This window comes from Anticarsia gemmatalis, chromosome Z (assembly GCF_050436995.1).
Source record: "Anticarsia gemmatalis isolate Benzon Research Colony breed Stoneville strain chromosome Z, ilAntGemm2 primary, whole genome shotgun sequence".
Lineage (NCBI taxonomy): Eukaryota > Metazoa > Arthropoda > Insecta > Lepidoptera > Erebidae > Anticarsia > Anticarsia gemmatalis.
The window spans coordinates 10,334,534-10,361,213 of NC_134776.1; the positions used below are offsets into that span (position 1 = coordinate 10,334,534).

General features: G+C 34.2%; 1 protein-coding gene across 1 annotated transcript in view; it reads left to right on the forward strand.

Annotated features, from left to right (window-relative positions):
* Positions 1–26,680, forward strand: part of Egfr (epidermal growth factor receptor) — a 115,698-nt gene that overhangs the window by 57,903 nt on the left and 31,115 nt on the right. The gene's annotated exons all lie outside the window — the stretch shown is intronic.

The following is a 26,680-nucleotide window of genomic DNA, read 5'->3' on the forward strand; positions in this document are numbered from 1 at the left end:
AGGTATGCTCTTGGCGGTAACTTTTATAATAGCTTTAAAAAATATGTGGGCTTGATTTTTTTGCACTTAATCTACTACAGGTATGTATACATAGCTTGCGTAGTAACTAACTATTCAGTATTTCACCTTTAGTACCCGAGTTCCAAATTTTTAAAAATACTTAGTAAGTAAGCTACAAAATTATTTACAGTTGTAGGATACAGATAAATCATAAATATTAGGCTACATCTTGGTAGGGAAAATTGTTTTTTATAGCCATGGTATATCTATGTACAAAGCGGTAGGTATATATTGTTGTAGTCACGAGATTCCTAAAGATGTCTATCAACAACTTATTTAAGAAAATTATAGAACGTTTTATCTTAAAAAGCATGACTAAAAGAGAAAAATCAGCTAAATAATACAAATATTCAGTTGCCTGTGATCAATGTTGACAACTTAATCGTAGTGTGTAAAAAAAACCTTAATGTTTTGGCAAAATAAAACTTCATGAACTGTGTTTACAGCATGAGCATTATCTCACGTTGGTAGCGCCATCTATCGATGTAACTGTGTAACCATGCTTACTAATGATTATACCTCAGCAGGTTCATAATTTTTCCGCTAGGTGCCGTTGGCCTTTCATATAATACAGCGCCATCTATTGGCATCAATGAACGTTACTGCAAGCACAGCGTGCGCTGTAGTTCCATTTAAATCCACTAGATGGCAAAACGTTTTTCGTTCACAATCATTTTCATAGATGGTGCTAGTAGTACTGTTTTGTATTTTTTGTAACTGAACATAACTGCTACTTTCGGCTTGAATGTTATAATCATAATATTACGTTGTAATTCTGTCTTATACTTAAGTGTGTGCGTACCTGGTAGTTAATTAATGGAGTTTATAATAATAATTATTGCACCGACTAATTTATTGGTCATTATCTTTAAGCTTAGCTGTTAGTTGCAAAAGTAGTCCAGGTACCGCCTAGCCCTTTAAGACTTTAGCTCAGATTCCAGGGCTTTGTGGTAAAATATAGTAACATTACTCAAAGTTGCTATAGGTACCTGGTAACTAAATGGACTATAGAGTCTAAAATTAGATTGTTGTCTAGACAAATCTCGATATATTTTAATGCTAATATAAAAAAATATCATCCTACGCCTGTGTGCGATATCTTCCATATATGGGCGTTACGATGACCAATGACCATTCATTCATAGTCCGCCTCGTATGTGTACCTACATCGTAACCTAGAATTAGCAAGAAACACAAGACCACATTTTAAATTTATGTATAATCGGACATTTTATATTTTTCTAATAATTTATCATAATATTACCGGTACAGTTTTTCATATTCTTAAATTAATTCTATATCGCAAAAACTCTCGTTTCATAGATTTAAGTCAAACTCTTCAGCCGTTCTTAAGTCTTAACACTATTATTATTTCGATAACGCCAGTTTCATTCTATGAATTAGTTAACAAACAAGCTCACGCTATCTCACACATAAGTAACTGGGAGGTAACCGGAGGTACAAACACCTAAAGTACTACTCTAGCCTATTTTTTTTCCGCGCAAACAACACGACATCCAAATGAGACAGGTACCGAGCAAGGCAGTTAACGCTACGCTTGACACCATAAGCGGGTTTTGATACATAGCTCTTAATGTTCTATGACATCACTTTGCATAGTTGCAAGCCACAAGCCATTGGCTGATTGCTTATTATTTCATAGCAACAACCAATACCAACTTTAACAACCTTATTCTTTACACCATAAAGTCTAATTTACTATAGCGCTTTATGAGATATAAGAGATTCTAACTAAATATGGAATTCTCTATTAAATATTCATTGAAAGGAAACGGGAGGACGTCATGCGAACGATTGTCCTTATATGGCGATACGTTCAGTGTTTATGTTATTGATTTGAGTGATTTATCGGTAATCGAACGATCAATTGATATTATTTTGCTTACCGAAGTTAGCCGTTTTATTTTTGCGTCATATTATCTGCACGTGTAACCGTAAAGGAGGTCACCTCGCTTTACTAATATCGTGTACATCGCAAAAATTTCGGTTGACTGGACTACAGACTGTTTGAAGTGTCATCATTTATTTTTAGGAAAAGTTAGCGAGGACTCTACAAAAACGTAAAATTATTTTATTTTGGAATGAAAAGCGAACTGTTTATATTTATCGTGGTTTTTGGAGTCGGTGTCAACCTAGGACTGCTATATGAAGTCGGTTAATTATGAATTATCATCCTGAATTATATGAATAATTTCATTAGTTAGTGTTCAGTCTTCTTTCCTATTTTGTTGTTAAAAACGCTTTTGTCAAAAGACCTGTCTTAGATCTCATATTGCTGACGCTAGGGGCCCTAAGTGAAAACTGAACTAAAACAGTAATCTGCTGACAGGTCTTCAGTACTCTTCAGTCGTGACAATTTACATAATTAGCGTTTATAAACAGCGCGAATAATGCTTTCTACCGCCACAAATAGTGCTAAAAGTAACTCTTAAAGTAACAAATTTTCAGGTATGTACCTACTCCGTGATTGACGGTCGAAGTAATGCGTGTTCCTTATGACCAAGCAATTTGTTTTTAATTAGTAATTCCTCAAATGAACGATGACCTTTTCTTTAACAGCGTAAGTTGCAATTCTGGCTTTTCAGTCAATTATTCTAAAACCTTAAGTGGTAGGTACATTTCCGCATTCATGCTTTTATGCAGTTAGCAAATATTAAACGGCTATCTTATCAAAACTATGTCATTAAGTAGACACTTACACTGCTATCAGAACTTTCCAATCACATCTAAAAACAAATGTACACTGTACATGTTTATCTAAATTGATCTAAGCTACGAGTATCCTAGCGATAGTGGCTGGTACCTAATAATATAAGAACATTCCGATCACCATAGCAATTCTTAGAACCTATGACATAATACTCCGTGAGATGTAATAGGTTCTTCTTATGTTACAGTGGAACGTGACTATGTGCAACCAGGCTTTAAAGAGCATACTACACAAGTACTCAAACAAATGCTTAGGAAAGTTCAGTAAAATTGTTGGTGAAAATCATCCTTTCCTGTCAAGCAACCTCTTTCTCAGGACATACTCGATTCGCTCTAGTAGCTCCAGTATATTTATATCTCTTTCCTTTTCGCATTCACGTATTTTGAAAGTTAACTGACACCTAATTACAAGTTTTAACCTTGCTGTACTTAATTCTGTGCAATCTCAGATTACGGACAAGATAACGGCAATATCTCAGTTTATTTACGTATTCCAATAAACTGACCATACAGTATAACAGTGTGTGCGTGAAGCAATCACTTTTAATACCAGTAAAAGGCCAGAGACTAACTAAATAGTTCCAAAATCATCAATTAATTTTCTAATACCGGAGGGCGTTCACACCTAACAAGAAACATTGGATATAAAGCTAAAATCACATGTAACTTATTACGCGGCCGCACAGCCTCCGGAGTGGTGGTGGTAACATCGGAATGCCATAACTCAGGCATACCACCTTAACGGTACGAGAGAGCGGGACGCACACATAGGTTGGAGTGGCACGCAACATCGACATGGTTGAACGACCGATCAAATAAGTTTGTAAGCGGCTATCGTATACCACGTAGGTTTTATTTCTTCTAAACGTGTCGAGGGCGCATGCGCTATAGTCCGATTTCCAACATGGCGCGCAATTTTCCCTCCGGCGCACTTGGCGCGAAACTTTCTTCCGCGGTTATTTTTTAAATTGAGTCCTAGGGCCTTGCTCAGACCCTAAGCAAAGTTCTTTGCTTTTTATAAACTTGTTGCAGAGATAATATAGGCATGTTATTGTGGAAAGTCTGAAGCTAAACTTTGCCAACGTCTTTAGACGTGTCGGTGCATAAATTATAGATGCATCAGATTGTTTATTATGTTTCAAGTACTCATGTAGGTGTCGCGAATCTCGGTAGAATCCTCTTACGATGCTTATTATGTAGGTACCTGCTTATGTTGTCTAATGCCTAACTCACGAAAACTAAGATAAATCAAACTGCGAGAGTAAAAAATGCAAGTAGTAGGTCATTCTTTATGCAAAATACTGTCTGTTTTTGTTTACACGCACTTTCTGTGGTCACGTCCTCAGTTGCGTGGAAAGCCAATTTGTGTGCGTGAATTTTGTTTACGTATACTTTTTGTTTACCTCAAACAATAATTGCGAGTTAAATGTTTAGCGCGAACTTTATTTATAGACGGCTATTAAATATTATAACGGCGTATATATCCAGTATTTACAATCAATACTCTACGTGATCGTGCGCAGAGTTCTGTGCGTATTTTATTAATATGCGAGAAATGAGTTTGCATATGAAATGTATCTTTAGGTTTCATGAGTCAGCGAGGATATTACATTATAAATATTGTCGTTATTACATAAAAAACTGTCACGACACGGTGGTCTGTCGCTAACTATCCATAATAACTCTATTTATTTTCCCACAACGAGTAATCTAGAAACGTTACTCCAAATAACATTTTCCTGCTATAAGTCTATAATTATATCAAGTCCCTAACTGTGCCGTGACCAGTTAAAGATGACATCTCAGTATTTAGTAAGACGTACAAAGTGACACTGTTTCTGAGATAAAACGGCTCAAGTTATAGTGGTTGGTGCGACCACACAAGATTTTGTCGTGACTCCGATGTGTCGTGTTCACAACTAAATAGTTTTATTTTAATAGGTGTACTACCTTCATGTAATACTACATGTATCACTTTATAATTTTATACGTTTTGAACGTTAGTTAGTACAATTTCAATTGCCATATCCTCTCTCTGTAACTTTTATAAAAGTAGTGCTATATAGTAGAGAAAGACGTCTCTATCTCTACTACCTAACTACTAAATTTTACGATATTATTGCATTAAAAAGCAATAAATTAGGGATAAAAATGTAATATAACTAACTATATAGAATACTTTTAAAAGGTTCTGACAGCCTCCCAAACGCAATCCTATTTTCATAGCAACGTAACTTTGACACAAATAAAGCATTCATTTAAAAAGTCATGGGATAAATAATTCATATATTGCGTCTAGCAATGGATGTCCATAATGTAATGTGCGTGTTGTAAAAGTGTCTTGCTCGTAATCCGGAACAAAAGACGATGCATTTTGCATCGAGTGACGTACGAAGCAGACTGAATGCATAGCTTTGCAATTTAAAATACCCTCGTTAATGCCTCGGGACTCTCATGAAAGTCTATGAATGTTATGAGCAGTATTTTGATCTGTTGACCGCCTGTCAATCATGGGATTGTAAATTTTGTGGTAATACCGCGTCAACGACATTGCGGCTAAACAACATTTGCGTGTACTTAATGCAACGGGAGCGGTCAAACGAAGATCAAACAGCACTGAGGTACAAAGGTCTTCGATGATTTCAAAAGTAGCTTTTTACCTTAGGCACTTAAATCATACATATTCTGATATAATGCATATGTATAGTGTGTAAAGCTTGATTTTTTAACAACATTATAATCCATCTTCTTACTACCTACTTACACTCAGAACTGGCAACCCCACACTTTATAAACTTAAAAAAGGAACTTTCATCACACCAGTGTAATAAAGTGATTTCTAGTTCCAAAAGCTTTTTAAAAAAAGAATAACATCCAATCACGGCCGACCTTCGCGGTGCTCCGAGGTCGGTACAAAACGAGTCATATATTAAAAAAAGGAATAAAAAAGCGTGCGTGAACGCTCGTGTAGCCCTTACAAATTTGTACCAGGCCTCGTAAAAATAAAAGGTTGTTGAGGCTTTGCTTTTAGTGCTAATGCTTTGATTTAATAGGCGTTTTCTTCATCTTTTAAGCACTTATTTGAAAGATTGACCAAGATGTTCGTTAGTAACGGTTATCAAATGATGTTGTTTGTATTTTGGTATAGGATGTGATGATTACGAGTTACGAATAGACTTTTCTAGTAATAGAATATCATATGAGTTGCCTCCGTGTTACAGAAAGTCAGCATATTATTATAGGAAAGTGAACTTATTTGAGCATTTCGTGCAAAGTACAAAATAGTGCAATCAAGTCCTAAAGCTAGAAATGTTCATAATCATAAAGCTTATTAACAATACACCTAGTAATTCAGAAAGAGTTTTGTACAAAAGGAATGTACAAATTCTTCGTTTCATTCCTGTTATTGTTCTAAAATTATACGTTCCTATACTATTTCTCTCAATCCTTCGATTCTGTTCCAATGTATCGATTTGTAATTACAATCGCGGCGTGAACAAAGAATGATACCACATCTGGGTCTATCTTCAATCAAAAAAATTCTCGTCGAACGATATTAAACCTTATGTGCATACAATAAGAGCTACATATGATATACTGAGAAGTCCATGAAATTTGTTACTTCGTACAAAAGGACCGAAATAAACCCCCATGGCGTGTTATTATCAGATATTTTAAGGACCCTATTATAAAGTTAATAATGGATTGGATTTTTTATAATCTTGTCTTAGAATTGGGGACGTCCTACGGGCAAATCTAGAGTCGAAACTCCATAATTATTAAATAAAAATTCCCTGAACAACAGATCTAAAGTGATAGGTGCTTTAAACAACCTTAGGCTTTATGGTTTAAAAAAAGACGATGTTCTAAAAAACTAGGAGAAGGTGAACAAAATCTTTGTAATGCATTCTGAAATATGTGTCCGAATTACAGACAATACTTTACGCTTATCTTTAAGGTATTCCAGAAAGTTCTAGGTAAGAACTTTTTGAACAGTATCACAAAGAAGGACGAAAATTTCAGTATATTTTACGCATTCATTCCAAATATGTATCGTAGTAATGTCGACAATTATAAAAATACATACAAAGCTAGCAGTAATGTCGTGTACCAAAATTGTATTAGATAGTGTTTGTTAAACTCACTACGAAGTCCTTTAACAAACAGCCAAGGCCAGGTACTAATGACATGCACTCGAAACCACCGTGTTGGCACACAAAAAGGTTGAAGGAAAATTTCGTGACACGGAGTCTTCTGTGCCTGCAGTTGGAAAACACTCGAAGTAGCTCTGTAAGTGCGGTCGGCGCGTGCGTCGACTAACTAAGCCTGCACGCTCCACGTCAAACGACGAAGGAATTTCACTCGTATATGAGAAACAAAGATATGGCTTTTTAGTGTATAGTGCCTAATTGAACGAGTAATGAGGTACGAGACCGCGAGCAACACGTTGAAACTCAACCATAATGTACGCTCTATGGAAACGTTTGTATAATTCAAAATGGTGGATGCATCTCAGGAAAATAGACTGTTACAACTCAGAGGCAATTTTCTGCTACAATCGAGTCGATATGTCTATGTACAAGCTATTGAAGAAGAATTGTGTTTGAAAATCTGATCAGCGCCTCTACCTGCTAGAGGCGCTGATTATATTCCGCGCAGGATTTATATTCGCAGTATACTTTAAATATCCAACTTATGATATTCGATAGTACCGAATGTATAGAATCGCGTTACTTATTATGAACCTACTTAGATGTGTCTCCAAAGTAGTAGTTGGTAAGTAAGCCTTATTGAAATCATCTTTCAAGTTCTAATAAGTTCTTGTTATTGCTACAATGAGAATTATGAAATAGAACGTTCGTATATCAGTAGTATTAGTATATCATCAGTCCTGCCTACGCAAACGTAAGGTTCACCAGAACTAGTTAGTTGAACGATCTTATAGAAAGTCCACTCGAGTGAGGAGTGCCGGCCGCTCGAACTTTGACAAACCTGAATAGTTTTGTAATCAAATTGAATGTAGGAGCGCGAGGTGGGATATCATTTCATGATACTGGGAATAAAAAAAAATCTCCAAGTATAATTTTCATTATAATACATTAGGTATTTTAGCTCCTGTAGGACAAAATGTATGGATGTAAATTAGGCAAGGGAAGTTTGTAAAAATTGGCGTTATTTGATTTCTGCTTACTACTACGCGAAATAGGCGCCATATTATGTATGTACATTTTAGTATCGAAAATATGGAGTCAAGTATATCACACCTATCGTAAGGGCTTTCAAGTTATTAAAATCATACTCATATTAATACCCATACAAAAATCTGCTATCGTAAAACTAGGCTTCATAATAATATGAATGTCCTTATGAAACAGTAGGCATGTTATACAATACTTCAGACTAACTCAAAGCCTGATTGCGGTTTATTCGACACAGACTTTATTTCATTACAATCCATTGTACCATTTCCATCGTTTAGAATGTAATTTGTCTAGTATTCAATATGTAATTCAGAAACAATTTGTACAATACAAAATTGGATAAGAATGACACTGAACTTTTCTAGATCGATTGTTTTGTTATCGTTCTACAATCTGTTTCAATATACATAGTACTTGTTTTGTTACTAGTCACGTGATGTATCGAACGTGGCTTATTAGCGCTGCTAATCATCAAGTAGGCTTTGTTGTAAGACGTCGACGTCAGTATTGATTGAAATTAGATCGACTTTGATCTTCGGTTAGGCTCAAATCTTTTTGTCTTCGTACTTGCAATAACTGTGTAACTGTGTCCAGAACATTTTTAAAGAACATTTCAATATGCGTTGACGTAGAAGTAGAAGTTTTTTTTTACCTTCAGGTTTTCTTAAAATTACATCATCATCCTAACTAGAGACGATAGAGTTATGCTCAGAGTCTTCTTGGTAATTACATAGATGGCGGTGCTGGGTCAAAACCAAGTCATTACTATACTCTACCGTGAAGCTCATCTATAGCAAGTGCAAATGGTCTGAACTGAATTTTGAGATTGAACCGATGTAGTCTAATCTTCGGAATGCTCTTAGTTATGTTTGGAGTCGTGAGCGGCGAGCGAGCGAGATGCTCCGATATACGGCGCACGACGACGGCGGACCACGACCGACGGTATCTGCTCTATCTGACGTCTTGCTCCCTCATTCGTTTTTTAATTTTGATATACAGCCTTTTATGTCGGCGTTGCGCCGATATTTTGAACAGAGATAAGTTCGGCGAATTTATGATTTTGTTAATCTTACCAGTGATTTTATATCAAAGTTATACCAAGTGTTTCAACCATTATGAAGTTATTTCAGAAAAAGACTCCCAAAGTCGAAGCTTAAATTTTCTTTTTAAAGTAAGTAATCACAATACCTAAGTTTTATTTACAATAAATCCAGTAAGGATGATAAAGATGCATATTGTATGGACCATTTTAATCGATCGTTCCAATACCTGAGGATAGAAAGTGAAACATCAACAGGTTTTCATAGTAGGGCTCGTACGACCGTGAACTTCCTGTGTTATTGAGTATATCCGTCATAAACTCAGCGCCGTGGGCTGCCGTCTTTACGAGGGCCCTATTTTTATGAAATTATACCTTCAGTAAGTAAAGGTACAGCCGTTTTTAAATTGCAGGGTTTGCTGGTTTTAACAAGCGACGTACAAAATGCAACAGCTGTTTTTTTCACTTGATTTTTGTTCCAATTAAAACTAATTGTAAATTCGACACGTATGCAACTTTTTCTCAAAAAATGACATGTATGCGTTTCGCCAGAATTTTGTAATTTTACTTAAAATGCGCAGTATTCAATATTTAGTAGAGCAACAAACAATAATTAGCAATTTTCAGGTCATTAGTCTGTCAATTAAAATGATGAAATCATCGTCATGAATCAGCTTTTAGTGATTGTAGGTCTCACCATAAGCAATAATTCAAAAACCTGTATAATAAAGAACTACAAATATTGCAATAATGCAAGAGCAAAATTCAATTTATGAATAACTGGAATCATTGATTTTATAAAGTCGTATTATGTAAATCAAATGCTTGTTCCGTGTAGTCGGCATTCATACACCGGTATATATAATAAAATATATAAATATTCAGGTATCACTTAGCCTATGCAAATATACAGGACCTCGGATTGTAATACTGGTCACGTAACTGATGATATAATATTTCGCTTGACAACACACGCTTGTTACACATACACATACCTCCAGCGATGGTAAAGTACATGTACAGTACATTATTTACCTCGTATTTTTTTATCTTTTAATCGCTGCATGAGATTATTGACGGACAGTTGCAATAAAAAGGTCACGCACACAAATAACATTAAAATTTATTAACAAGGTTTATTTACTTAAATATTGCATGGTGCCGTAAATACCTTCGATTTTAATGGGTTCTCATGCAAAAATACATTTCAAATCGTAAAATAAAACGTTAAACTTAAAGTCATATCATATAACGTTTTAGCAAATATAAATCTTTTGCGTTTATGGTTTCCAGAGAATATTAATTAATTAAACGATCGTATTTATTTTCTTTTATCGCTAAATGCATAAATTTTAAATTAAGGAGAACAACATGAAAGCTAGTTTCAAGTTCAGTCTGAAAAGTGGTTCTCCATCTAGTCAGTACTGGGAACGTTAAATACACAGTAGCTTACAGTCCGTTAAATATATTAGTGATTGGTGCACAAGCTTTATCAAGTGGCGCCTTATCGTACACTAAATTATTAGAATCTACTTAAAATATGTTATTCACGATAACGGCCGGTGATCGGTCTTATATTGATACTGAGATAACAGTCGTTTTAGTCCATCTTTTATCGATAAACAAATACTGCTCCCGTCTATGCTTGTACTGCAAACATATCGAGAAATAAAATATCCAACGTTATGTACAAAAACTGGAAGATTTTATCAGTCAAATATTGAAATCGATGTTTATTATCGTTCTATTCTCGGAATTCAGTTGTAAAAAGGGAATGATTGGTCGAAACAGGAATTTGATGTATTATTGTGGGGCACCCGCGTCTTATATAAACACATTGGTTTAATTTAACCTTTAACGATGTGATTGTGTGAGCAAAGTTAAATACGATTAAAATGCTGTCTTTATTTGTAACACAGTGTAAAGCAAAGCTACTGAAGATTTTGTCGACGATCGAACAAAAATATACAAAGAAACAGCATCGCTCTATGAACTGTATGTTAAAATAATTTATACGATTATGTTTAATCTTTAATGCGTTTAAAATCTACAGCTAGTAACATAACGAGTACATATGACACGTGATTCATAGAAATACCGACCTCTAATCACTTCGCGGTATCGGAGAAAACGAAGTTCGTTCAAATAGTTTTACACATTCTAACAACCGACTCGAGCCAACCAGTTTTCTAAGGGTTACAAGTACGAGACTTAACTCGACCAACGAATGCTCTAGCTGTATTTACATTATGAACAAGTAAACATTGCTTATAGAAGGTAATCTAAACTACTGTAGCGCGATTCCCTACAGTCGGTACTGTCGAGTATCGAAAGTTTGACATTTACTGCCAAAATAGTTCCTACGAATCCCATCAGAGGCGCTGATCAGATTATTAATATAAAATTTATCGATGACAAGCCGGTTGTTGGTATACCAGTAGAGAATCGAACTACTGAACCATTTTGAATGTTCTTTAACTAATCGAAGCTTACCTACTTTAGCTCTAAGTATTTTTAAGATGGTGGCAGGAAACTAACGCGTGCTAAGCCGCTATCAAAAGCAATAAATTCATAAGTTCGTGCTATAGGGCCCGCGATATCGTGAAATATAAAGGAAGTCTTTGGCGATTGAGTAACCAGGTATAAAATAGATTGCTTTTAGTGCGCGCAATACCATAGCACCGATAAATGATTAAAATTGAAGACTCGATCGAAGGATAGTGATTTTGTGCCATAAATTATGTGCTAATTTAATATAAGTTATCTCTTCTCTACTGAATTACTTCTTTGTGTAAATAAAACCATAGTTATGGTTGGTAAATACGATAATTTTATGCAGAAATAGATAAAAGGGCGTGTCGTGATCGTTCTGGGTCCGACTATAATTCTTTTCATCGAACACAAAAACTTCAGAAACTATTATTTTAATTCATTATTTGCATTTTAAAACGAAAGACTTTTACGGCCGTCCTCAGAATTTCATTAATCGCCAAACTTTTAAACGTAAAAAAATATTCAAAGGTGTTTATTTCTTTTTTTATTCTCATACAAATTATGTATTAGCTTAAATTTTGTTAGGCACGATTTCCTGTTGGACCCGTTAGTGATATTATTTAATTAATGTATCATTTAAATATTAGTTAGATATACATTTTTAGATCGTAAACATAATATGTTCCGTCGTCAACATTATATTTATCCATATTAAAAAGCAGAAAGGTAATATATTATCATTTGTGTGTAGGTATATTTTTTTGGGCCAGTAATATTCTAATGTGTGAATGAACGAAATCGCGTATATCACTGATGTTAATCACCACCCATACAGAATACAGAATGAATCTGTTGCTGTTTTATTAAGCACAGTTATTAGAAATTGCCAGGTGCTTTTGTAGAAAGGAAAACAACTTATATTAGAAAAATAACTACAGTGAATTTTAATATGACCAATGAAGTTTTTGGATATGTATTATCAAGATTCCCTCGTTGCATAGCCAAATCATATACTTCAATCTCAATGGTACGAGGCTTACAGAATCGATTGATTATTATTCACCAGACATTGAATTAAAATTCCACGGCTTCTACGAATGTCAAAAACATGCAATCGATGCGATGTTCAGAATTGCAAGAATTCCAAATTTTAAAGTGCCGCCTTAAGGCTGAACACCATTAGAATGATTCGATTCACCCATAATGTGCATAATCGTGTTGCCCTCAGAGAAACTGGAGCCTAATTTTGAATTTAAAAAGTAACCAATTTGCCGCACGCAAAATAAAATTTGTGTTGCAAATCCAATGGCCTGTTTGACCATGTAGGGGTATGGTGTTAACACATGGTGTTCCTACGCGAAAATTATGATGAAAGTCTGTCAAACCTGTTCTTATATTGTCCTACAGTGTGTGGTATTCGTAACACTGTCGCGGCAGGTCTTTAGCAAAAAATGATCTAGATTATGTTAATTATGAACTTTATATAAGCGTTTCAGAAACGGATTTTCTTAAATTGGTCTGATTTTTGTACGAATCAAATAACGGTGAGGTATCCGTTATAATTTAGAGCTAAAGCCATTGAGAGGTATAGAGTTGTTTCACTGTTTACTCCTTGTTCTACAAACATTCACCCTGCTTTGTTCTAGTTGAATTATTTCTACACCATTAACTAATATTTTAAAAGTACTCGATGTATCTAGGTTACGGGGAATCCCGTTTATAGCAGAACCTTAAAATGTTAATTTCGATTTACCAAATGTTCAAAGGAAATCAATAAAACCTTATGCGTCAAAGACCACAGTTTCACGAAACAATATGTTCCAAAATTCGCTTTCTTGGAATTCCAACTGTCAGTACTAATATGGATTTTAATATATTTTATGGTTTTTATCAACTCACGCTTCTTTATATCTCGCGTATTGAGAAAATTATAAATATATACAATTTACAATACATACAATTTTTAAAAAGGTACTCTTCAACACCCAACAGAAACATTATAACCAAAAATAAGTCATTGAAGTTATCTACCATATTTTTACACTGATTCATCCTCCAGGCTGCAACTAAAATAATTACTAGAAACTTTGACATTAATAAGCCTTGTTGCTTATGTCAAAATTCAAGAGGATTAAACAAAACTGTAACTAAATATCGTCAGGAGTTTAGCGCTTAAAGCTTTATGTTTAATACATTACTAAGGGGCAAAAATCAGTACATATTATTGTCAATAATCGCACGTATTGCTACTACATACTACATAGTACTTGTATGTAAACAAACTGTCCCATCGCTAGCATTATGTGTTTTAAGATTTTAGCGGTTATCACTGTACAAACCCACTTGGCTATCGGAGTCAATGACACTTAATCTACACGCTTATCACTATCTAGTACTACGTTTAAATTACATTTTGGGTTATTAGAAGATGTTTGCTTTTGCCTTCCAGACTTTGTGCCGTTTACACTGCGAATATTGTAGAAATAAAATTTAATATTTCAACTCCGTTATCTACTATCCGCTTGGTTGTGCTTTTCGATAATCCTCTTCTAGTTCGCGATTTACATAGGTTGCGTTTTTCGTATAACTTTAAATGTAGTTTTGGACCTAAATTTCCACCGACAAACTATTATATTCGAAGATTGTATTTTATTTGGCATTTCTGTCAAAAATGGGTTTATATGATGATGGAAAAATCCTGCCTTAGGATTGTGTAAAACTTCCACTTTACAATTCGTGTATTGAAAAAAAAACCGTGTTTCCCAACTTGTGACAAAGAGCTTTACCCCAAATATAAATAATTATGTTCTATTCATGACACTGCAAAGTCTCTACCAAAAGTAACTATAATGTTAATAAATATCAAATGCATATTCAAAACATTTACTTGTACCTATTAACTCTTCACTGAGCTTTATAAAACAATCTTAATGCCGTATTTTCTTATAAAAGTGCACTTGCATAGAAAACTAACTTACTACTCAAACGATAACCATCTATCTAGGGAACGCCAAGAGTTCTAAGAAAAGGTCCCGGCGGAGGCTGCGCTTGCGTTCACTGAGATGGAAATACAGCCTCTCTGTACGTGCGAGAGAGACAAAAAGTCAAGTGGATTGCCTTCACGACTAGTCTTGTACATTAATGTTATTTAAGCTCTGTAAAGTTTGTTTTTTGTTTCTGTGTATAATGCACTTTACAAGTGTTTGTGTTTATGTAATAGTTCGCAAATGTTTCCTCTGAGATTAGCGTTTCGCAATATCTGTTACCAACTGACCTTTATTACGATTATAGTCGACTCACTAATAAAGTTGCTAATTTTATCTAAATTATTTGGTACAAACGAATATTACGTTGCATTTTGATTGATTTGAAACGTCTTCAATTATTATAACGTATGTAGAACATTTCCCGCTATCCGAAAAACAGACCACACAGCCAAATTATATTTGTATTTGTCAGCCATTTGCACTTGTGTGCGTGTTCAACCACTTATTTTGTGGACACGAATTTTGTTCACATGTGTGAGTGAGCTTACCTATGTGTGTGTGTTGTCCGTGTAAATATCCTCCGCTTGATTTCTCAGAAAAAATGTCCAAACAGCCTCTAGTAGAGTATAGTGTAAGGTTATATCAGTCGTTTTGTTGTCTGAATAGAAATCTATAATTACAATCTAACATAATAGGCTGTTAATGCCATTTCACGGTTTGTTATAAAACACCATTAAAAAAAACTTTATACTATTTGTATTTTTATGAGCATCTTTTATGTTCATGACTAATTTATTGTATTGGAGTAAATCTTTCAAAGTATGTTCTTCAAGTATATTAGTTATATTTATTCATATTTCTATCGGATTGTCAAGGGCAATTAAAAAACTGGATTTTAACTAACATTTTAATAAATTTCTATGGTATAAAGTATATTTACTAATTATATCATAAATTATAGAGGCACTTATCAGGTTTATTCTAAAGGTAGTTTTATGGTGCTCGTTTCTTGTAATGACGTCAGTGTTCTTCCCACGTGGCAACAAATTTGCCTTTTGCCCCACACTTGCATACAATTCGCTTTAAAGCAACCTCAATACAATCAATCAAAACACAGCCTTATACCAAACCTATTAAGCATAAAATACAATAACTTAAGTTAATCAGCAGTAACTTCAAGCAGCAAGGCACGCGTCGATTGCAACACCGTAGAGCGACTGACGACGTAATTCCATTTTCAAAACGGTACATCCTCCTATGTAAGTGATTATAAACTTACATAGAATACATACAAAGTCGAAACTCCATCGTATACACGAGACGAAAACTAGATGCGATGATCGCCCAGCGACACCGTCAGCCTACATGGTATTAGGCAACTGCATCATCAACCGGCTGGATACAAAAGGCACGAGCCAAGAGGAACCTGATCGTGTCACGCGTCGCTCACACATGGTCGGGTTACATGACATTGCAGCGGTTGGCTGTAGGTGTATTTATTCAATATTTAAAGCCTTTTTGACTGAGCGGGGGCGATAGTTTGATAATGCAACTGTGTCAAAGGCTGATTCTATGGGCTATAAAGATACATCCGGTCTTTAGATTACCAAACGAGTCATTAATAAGTAGAGTTATACAATTTTTTAGCAGGTGTTGTAATGGATCGGAAGCCCGGAGGCTGCAGTGGGCGGGTTGCTTGTTCTTAGAGGTGACGGTCATTTCGCCCTGACACCACCTGTCCTGCTTTTGGAGAAATGCTGAGAGGATGTCGTTAATTTAGGAAGGAAGTAATTATTCAAATAGTTTGGTTTAGCAACGCCTTTCAATTAGAGAACGTTTAAGGCATGCTATCAAGTAACTTTTGAGCGTAATGTGCATCTCTTACCCTCGGTTTCTGAGGTACATTTAGCGGTAGTTTATCTATTAAATAGGTTTTAAACTAATAAAAAAACGCTGTTGATAGGTAAACTATTACTAAATGTATTCAACAACCGGGCATTACTCCAGCAGCAGATCCGAATAAGACTCTGTAGTTGTAAAATATGGTGTAAAATCCTAACCGAATCATTATCTTTATGGAAACCACTTCGATTTGTGTGAAAGTAATACTCAATATACTCGAAGAATGCTCATTAAGTGTAATCTATTTCTTCGTCATAAAGTTTTACGGATTCCAATCATGGCTCTGCAATTAAAAGGTATAAAGAGTACAAACTTTAAATACTTTTGTATCATTATACAATAATTGACCACCCTACTAAATTGCTTGATTGTTTCCTATTTAAATGGGCATGAGAGATTTTAAATTATTTGAAGTTTTGAACCGTTGGGCAATCCAAAGGTTCAAAACTTCGACTTGTTTAAGGTAACAATGTCTTGTTCGATTCAAAAAGTTGATGAGTCTACTGCCCGTTTCGGAATAAGCTGCTTCTGTTACGTTTTCAGTTAGGAACTAATTCAAAGATATTCTTTATGTTACACCTCTATTTAAACATTGTCTGTAGTTCTGCCCTAGGGCTCGCATGATTTCTGTTATCTTACGCCTATTTAATTAAAACAAACATTAGTGTTAAATCACGAATGGTGTAATTTTTACACTTCCCAAATGTCTTCAGTTCTTAAACTACAAACAAACAACGCAAAAGGTACTTTTCTAACATTACATATATTTAGATATAAACGTTTTTGAGTCCCTTCGTCTGTTCTTTCGGCTATTTTCTACGAACCGTTTAGTTTTAATCGTACGGGCCCTCGTTTTCTAGGAACATACCAATGACGTATTATAGTTGATTCCGTCAGTCAACAAAGCGTTTGTTATATTATTTCAAGGACTACGTGTGCTATATAATACCACTAAACCTTAGTACCGGGAGTAGGCATTAAAATATATTACTACAGCAATAGGCAGAATGTTTAACTTCCTGCCAGTGAATGAACTAATCCTGAAGCCCTAGGCTGTTATTATGATTGCTCAGTCCGGAAAATAATAAACCTATGTAAACACTAGCACTAAGAAAGCTTTAAATCAGTTTAATTGGATCAACTTTACTGTCAATTCATGAGTACAGGTTTTACATTATTTTATTACCTATGTTATATGTTTAGCCCTAAGGCTCTACAGATGTGTATCAACACACGTATAAAAATAAACGCGTTATAACGCAAGATATAGTATTATTATGTCCTGCCCTTATTTTTGTTCACCGAAGAGCACGATTTACTCAAATAACACAGGTCTTTTTGCGTCGAGGTTTAATAAAGTCTTAACGATGCGTGATATCCAAAAAAATATAATTTAATCTTATTCATATTGAAGTACTAAAGGTCCAAAACAAAATCCGGTAGTATTGAAGTGTCATCGGGTCAGATGTATGGCAGTGTATGGGAGGTACACAATGAAGCGAGAACGAGCTGTAACAACGAATAAGTTTTGAGTGGAACGGTACGGACACACTTTCGACCTGCGTAGGCGACGGTACATGGACCGAGATGCAAGCGAGAGCGGGCTACAAAAAAACCTAAAGTTAACCAATCGTTCATCACTGCTATTCAGATTGCTAGGCAGAATTTTCCACAGATCAGTGTCAGTCTGTGTCAAAAATAGTGCTTCGGTAATCAGTTGACGAAATGAGGTCTGTGATTTACTCATAAGCAATGTGTGCAGAAAACAAAGTGTTAACGCGCTTTTTTTGTGCCCCATTCTGGTTATTTATAGTGTTGTAATATTACAAACGGAAATAATAATTAAAATTAATGCCGTTTAAGATATCCATGTCTGTTTCCACACTTCGACACTATTAAGGTTTTTCTCAGACGCTTTATTTTGTTACTTGAGCCTTTTAAAAATATAATCCCTATCGGGAAGGGTCAGGGGGGGTCCGGATTATAAATTTTCTAAAGAAAGTGTCATGTGGGCCGGCGCGTGCCGTGTTACGAAATGTTTTCAACAAATGAACGCTTAACATGTGAACATACGGCGGATACGTGTACAATATATTTTAAATTTAAAGTTCATGTTATCTGATGTCTTTATACCCGTATAGTTAAAAAAACAGGAACAAATAACAGCTTAAAATACAATTTTCTAACTCGTATGTATCACTATCAGGTAAGACAGCAATTTTATGTATAGAATAAAAATACCTACATGTAAAATTTATATCGGGTACCTACCTACATTATATCATCGCTCCTTATAATTATTAATCATTATTATAAAAGCTATTGCCTTACTCTTTCAGGGACTTCCCAATATATCGTAAGCGTATCGTTCAAGAACAATGAACAAGTAACATAAAGCAAATACGACTTCAAAATATTACCAACAAGTTGCCATTATATTAAATAGCACATATTTTAATCTTGAACAAATTCGCAGAACTCTGTACAAAACGTTTATTGTAATGCGAAGCTTAAAAAAGCAGTGCTGATAAAATTTTATCCCAAATAACGATAAATAGGTCGTTATAAGTAAATAATTGTGTTTATTTAAGATAAGTGAAGCTTCCTATCAATCCCGTTGATATTTGAAGTTGTCGAACACCGCTCCTTGTGCTTGTATCCTTGAAGTTTGCTTGCGTGACCTTGTACAGATAAATATGATAAATGAATGCTCTGAATCTTACTGATTCCCATACATATAATAAATATTGTACAGAAGTGGGCATTTTAAAATGTATGGAGTTGTTTTAATAGTACTTGCTTACTTTATTTTAGGTACTCTCTAATGAAATGTATTTAATTGTGAGGAAAAATTGTCTATAAGATATTGTTCTGCATTAGTAATGCGATGTTAAAAACATATATTCTATTTTTTTTTGTGATTTGGTGCTTATGTAAATTAACTGCTTTATAATACTGCATCTGAAAATACATAAGCAGTACTTGTATAAATATAAAATCATAAAATTCGTGAAATCATAATTCCAGTCCCCTTTAGATAAATAATAATAACATATTTAAACGTTGCCAACCAGCAACTGGCGACTCTACCCTACATTTTAAATAGGACACGGGAAATAGTAAGGTCACATCATGTCTTAAGCAAATATTATATTGACACAAACCGAGAATTTTTGGAGGTTTTGATATGAACAAGTTTCCGATAATGTATCCTTGTATAGCTTTAGCGAGAATATTACACAACACACGTTTTCCTTTTAATTAATGTTCGGCGCCTTTTTAGTTAATTATGTACATTAAATAGCTATTATACAGAAAGAAAAGAAAGACATTTACCGCCTACAAATGAGCGACTATTATAACGCACAGTAATTAATAGTTGCAATTGTAATTAACATCTAACATTAACACTAGGTAAATAAAATATATTAAACAAACTTTTTTTTATTCAGCCAGTCACATAAAAACGTAATTTATGTTCCACAACTGTCAAATCTTTTCCTCTGTATCTGTGGCACTATTTCAAATTTCGAATGTTACGTCAGGGTCGAATTCGCGCCTAGACTAGGTTGTTGTTATTTTTTAATGTAACATGTAGGCTACGCCCACACTTGCCTTTGCTTCGTAGTGTTGAAAAAAAACGTGGGCTAGTTGTAAATACCACTTAGCAATTCAGATGACTGTTGAATAGTATCTTATGTCTACGTAATAAAGTATAATTTGTATGTGTCAAGTTGTAAATGAATTTTGACTATAGTTCTTAATATGGCGACCCACGCAACCCCTCAAAACTTTTTATTTCGCAACAAATACGAAGGATTGCTACTTTCGCTTTGATGCTTTTTAACCATATGGCCAGAAGATCATCTAAGTTATCACCTTATGAATAAATCGTGATTAATATAGTTAAAAAATCTTCACGGATCGTTGGCCTGTTCTTATAAAAGGACGGACAAAAGTGTACAAGTACCGGCAACCGTAGCATTATTCAAAATATTCTTACAGCCTAAAGCGAAAAGCTCCGCACTAACAGTTACAAGAGGCAAAAGTGTAAAGCAACGTGTAAAAACCGCCTCCCGGGACGAATCTGAGGGAATTTTAACGACCAGTCAGACAAGTTCTGTTGCTTAATGCGTGTGCCCAAAGGCCTAAATGAGCCTCTCAACGGATTCATATCTTATTAATTGGTACTCGTGACTGTACACTGTACAGCGTATACCCGCGTACTTTGATCAACGTTCGAAATTTACTTTTTTGTTTATAGAGCTGTTACTAGACACTAAGTAGAAAAAACTATTCTTGATGCCTGTAATTGATACAGACTATACGCTATACAATTTTGTTTGTGTTAGGTCTATATCTAATTGTTCACTGTAAGAACTGTAAGAAAGCCGATGTACAATTTCGTGATTCAATAAATAACCCAAAGGTTTACAATAAAAAGCAATATTTTATCACTGCGTAAAGCATTTATCAAAAAATTTAATCACACATTATACGGTGTATACCCGAAAATAATAAAATTATGAATGAATTATAATTTTATGGTAATTCAATTTTGACCGAAGATCTGAGTAATATGAAACGCACCCAGAATGAAAAATTCTACTGAATATCAGATAATAATGCATATTGTGTTACATGATTATTTTTATTAACGGGTTTCAATTGTAGTGCATGTTTCATGGTGGGTACATAGTCCGACACATAGAGCAACAGTAATTTTATATCAAAATCTGGGTTCCAAGTGAAGCTGAAAGCCCTGTCATATAGAAAATAGCGAAATAGATCATTCTAATTGATAAATCCCCATTCTGCATGAAAATAACACTACCTGTGCTTTAATTATAATTAATTTTCGTCATTATACATTCTGCGGTATGAAAAAAGTAAGTAGACATTCGGAGTATCGCAGGCCGCAGGGTCAAGCCGATGGCATGGAACTTATTATTTAATGAGGCGTAAATGAGGCTTACAGCGGTACTAAATACTATTGGAGAAAAGAATGAGAAAATATTGATGTCACGCAATTGATCAATTGATTGATCAGCGTGTCATTCGAATATCATGCATGATTAAAAGGATGCTTGGTTAGTGAGACCCGGGAGGAGAGGCTTCATAGAAGTATTTGAGTATCTACTAGAATTGTGTTACTTGGTTCAAACATTTGGATAATAAATGTTTCTGTTCTGCAAAAGGAACTTCTTTCAGTTATATTTCTATCGTGCTATCGAACTGAAATTGTTAAAACGAAAGTTTATAAGGATGAATCTTTAATCTGGGGGCACGGAAGTGCCCCCGCAAGTCGAGCAAAAAAAAAGCGGCACGGCCGTAACATCCTTTTCTCGAAGCAATTCGGGCTATTTTTGACACCCCTATAATTTCGTTGTGGATAAAACAAGAAGCCTGGATTTTCAGCAACTAATTAGTCATTGTATAAACATATTTAAAATTTCAGTCAATTTGAACCAGTAGTTTAAGAATGACAACTTGTTAAAATTTTGAATTTTGTCACTCACTGATTCACTGACTCACTGACTCACCGATCATCAAAAGTTTAAGGTACTTCTAGCAGACTTTGAAGCTTAAAATTTAGAATACAAATAGGGTTTAGTGTCCTAATCATGGGAAAAATTTAATATTTTCTAATTTCGGTCCAGTTTTCTAAATACACCAACTGCAACAATAACTTTGTAATCCCATATAAATGTATAAGATTACAAGGTTACATTTGCAGTTAATGAATTATTATTATTGTAGAAAATAAAATAAATAGGTGTAAATAGGTACCTACTATATGAGGCATAACGGGAGAGGGTATAGGGTGGGTAAGGGTGTTTAGCCCATGAAACTGAACAACATTCCCATAGGAAAATATGTTGAATTATTATGAAAAAAAAACGTCTTTCCATACAAATTGGACTTATGTTCGCTTTACAAAAAGAAGTGAGATGCCATCAAAAACATTCTGTAAAAACCTCAAGTCTCGCCGTAAAAAGTTGTGAGATCTATATAATACCAAGTCGATTAATCTATTTAGTCTCTACTTAAAGGACCTTCTGTCTTAAGTTATTACGTATGTTATTATCATGCCAATTTAAAAAAAAAATACCTTTAAAACAAATAGATCGACTTGGTCATCGCAAGAAAACACAAATTCGCCATTAACATTTCAGGAGCATTAACTTCTCGTCGTGCTGTGTAGTGTGATACATACTAATAATATAATTAAATCATGCGATGGCCAGGTCGGTCTATTTGTTTTAAAGGTACTTTTTTTATTGGCATGATAATAACATACGTAATAACTTAAGACAGAAGGTCCTTTAAGTAGAGACTAAATAGATTAATCGACTTGGTATTATATAGATCTCACAACTTTTTACGGCGAGACTTGAGGTTTTTACAGAATGTTTTTGATGGCATAATCTTTTACTGAAAATGTTATTAAATAGATTTGGAGAAAAGGCACAATTTTTCATAATCTGTATATCGCAGAGCTTTTTTTCTCAGGAGAAGGAAATATAAATATAGCACAAACTTTCCAACCTGACATAATCTCGGGCTATAGTTTGTCAAAATATTCATATTCACGTTTGATCCATTCAATTCTCAAAACAGGACAACAAGTAGTATTAAATAGTGAATACAAAAACATTTCTAAGAAAACAGTTGATATAAAGCCTTGACTTTAAGGCTCTACGTGCAGAAAGTCGCCGGCTATAGGTATGACACCCACGCGGACCAAACCGCGATGCAGTAATAATTCTATTGACCTCTAACACTTACAGTTGCTATGAAGTTTCCGGAACTATTACCTTTTGATATAAAATATTTGTATTCTTCTATCAGTTATTTTCTAGGTTATATACGAGTATAAGCTTGGACAGGGTAAAAATGTAGCTATTACGTTTTCTAGGCACTGCATTGAATTATGGATCCATAGATGTATTAAATTATTTTGGGAGTGCTTAGTTTAAACTTTCTTATGAGAGGAAATTATTGCTGCTAAAAACTTTTACTAATTAAAATGTCCTTTTCTGTTACAGGTAAGCATCCATATAACATGCAATGGCGTCGTAAGTATGAGAACAGCGAGCAGCAATATTTATCAACATAATACAAGTAAGCCAAAAATTATCAGTGAATTACACAAAATATCTGACTCTACCGGGCGGGCTGGAAAACGCATCTATCAAAAATATTAGTATACTTAGTCTTTACTGTCATAAATCTATTTACACAACCTCTGATTACGGCAGATTTTTCCAACTATTGAGCTTTATTGTTAAGTTAGTTATGTCATTTTTTCTCAACGAATCGCCGAAGAAATCGGCCGCGGGCAAAAGCTAATTATTAATAGATACGAAGGTGTTATTGCAACAAAACAAATAACATGTAAACTGTGTCGTCACGCACGTGGGCCGTCATCAGTTAACTTATAATATCTAATGAACACCCACTGATAGTGATACCTATCTCTTATTAGGAGGCCGTATCGACTGTACCCGACATACATGGCTTGTAATAAGCGTTGCTTTGTATATAATAATATGATAAAACACATTATTCTAAATGATGGTTTAACTAATGTGTGTATTTCATAGATTCAGGTGATATCCTTTTATAGACACGTGGTAAAGCAATAAAGGTCATTGTATCTAGAGTAATATAAGTGATACCATATACATATATAAATCAGCCTAGCCTTTAAAGTAATAATCAATAGCCAATAAAGAAAGTAATGAGAATATCAAAGCACACGTTAAAGATAGCTTATTGTTACAATCTTACAATAAATACTTAAAAAATGAATTCATTATTGTACGTACGTGTAAGTCCGTAAAAAATCACAGTAGCTCAACTTGGCTGTTTAAAATCCCCTTCATTGATAACTACACAATGATCGCGAATCAATAAGCATCATAACTTACCAATAATGGTACCTAAAACATTAATGTTGTAAACACATAGAGTATCCAGTTACATACATTACAGGTTTGAAATACGTTAGCTATCTAAGTCATCTCGTGTCAAAACCCGGCCGTCGCACTTCATATAAAATATCAGGTTCTACTGATGAATATCACTGATAACCGTGCAAGCCAGCCAAGATAATATCTTAACAAAATATTTTAAATAAAAAGCTGAAATTCTTAATACTTTGAGTTAGAAATGTCCGTCGCTATTTCGTTTTATTACATGATCATTGATACCGCATCTAAATTGTAACGTGGTCTTGTTTAAATCTGTTTTAAATGGTATTCGATGAATATTTTAAATATCATAAGAGTAAGAACTTTATGTTAAGTGTAAATAAATCTAGAGAAAATAATAATTAATTCAACAATAGCTAAACTAAATTGTAGCAACCAGTAATTATTAAAATGTATTTGCGTATGACTATGTGTAGGTACGTAGGAATTTTGCAGCGTTTTTTAAGCCACAAAATATATTAAAGAAAAAAGGAAAACAGTAGGAAATACTATACATATTCTAATAATTTATTTTATTGTTCTCTTTATTTTAAAAACAAAATATTTTCTAAGCAAAATTTATGAATGTATAAAGTCGATTAAGTGACAGTAACATGATATTTTAGAATATAATCATTCAGATCAATCTCTCCTTGTTTTTAAATAACAGCTTTATCCTTCATAAATCTTTCCGTTCTTAAATAAAGTATAATATGACAACAGGTGAATCCTGAAACGGCTTAAGAGCTGAATAAACATTTACTTAAGTATAATTTTTGTCTTAATTGGACCAAAATCATTGATTTTTTTTTACTAGTTTCGACTTATATTTTGATATTTTTACACCTTAACTTGAATATAAAGTCTATTTAAATCTGTATAAGATTTTATACTTTTAGTAGGTATACCAATTACCAAGATGTTCAGAACTATATAAAACACCGTAATTGCATGTATTCTTCTGATACCTTTTTTCTGTAACTTTATCACTTACGTGCAGTGTGTTAGTTTGCGATTAAAAGAAAACACATAGACAAATAGAGCTTGTACCGTGAACAAAATATTTTATGTTACAATTTGTGAACAACCAAGGGATCTGAGTTTACTATTATAAGCTCCTCTACAAGAAAGCCCCTAAAATAAGCAGTTTTAAAACATCGTCTCGTACCTTAATTGCAGCAACCATTACTTAGCTCGTAGATACACGATATTTAAAAGCAAATCGCATTCCGAACATAAGTGAAGTGTATCGATAAACTAAAAGGCTCTAATGTTTTGTTCCTTCGGCTGAGATTACAGACGGACAAATAAGCCTGGCTTGGCTTTTAGATAAACCTTAAAAGCTCCGAGCCTTTAGTAATGTGACCATGTGACCACAAGGTTTACGAAACATAAATCAATGTCCCACTTTTCACGCGTACACGTCATACTTGTTCATAGAAAAATGATAATTATAACAATTATAAATCTCGCGTGGATTTGATAGTTTCTTAGAATTTTTTCGGAAGTGTACCTATACGTCTGCTGTAGGTATTCGCCTATGACTGTATACTTATCAAAGGTGGAACTTTAATTTTGTTCGCGGATTATCTCATGGATCGATGAGTAAGTTAAGTTACACTAATCTGTGTTTCATCTTCATCACTGTTTCTAACTTTTATAACGAAACTTTAATATTACGCCTAAAATCATATTTTTTTATAATAAACAGTGATAATAGTACAATTGTTTCAATCGCTAAGTAAAAGAATAAAAACGATACCAGTATATGTTGGACGATGACCGAGAAAACGTAAACCATCCTTCATAGTAAAAGAATCGTAGTCATCCTTTAAGTACGACAGTAAAAAATGCAGAGACCATCGAGTTGATTTACTACCTTCTTTCGTTCTCCGATTTCACGGTCGAGCCGTAAAAGCATAGTGTGTTCCTACTACAGACACAGGTAGGCGAGATGAATCCAATTTAATACTGATGTGTCAGTTTTTAACACAGTGTCCTTCGTGTTTATAAGTTCAAAACAAACTCTGCAGTAATATGAAGTACTAAAGCGTACACTACGTTCCGATCTTAAAATGTCCTTGCAAGTATTTCAAGATTGATTTGCATACCATTTATTACAACTAGACACTGATGTATGTCCGTATTGTCGTACTTACCATGATTCAGATTCAAAGCTTTTAATCCTTATTTTTAACCCTGTCATCGGATAAGATTTCATAAAAATAATGACCAATTTTTCCTCTTCGTTTTAAGCCATTAATAACAAAAAGATCAACGATCTATAGGTAT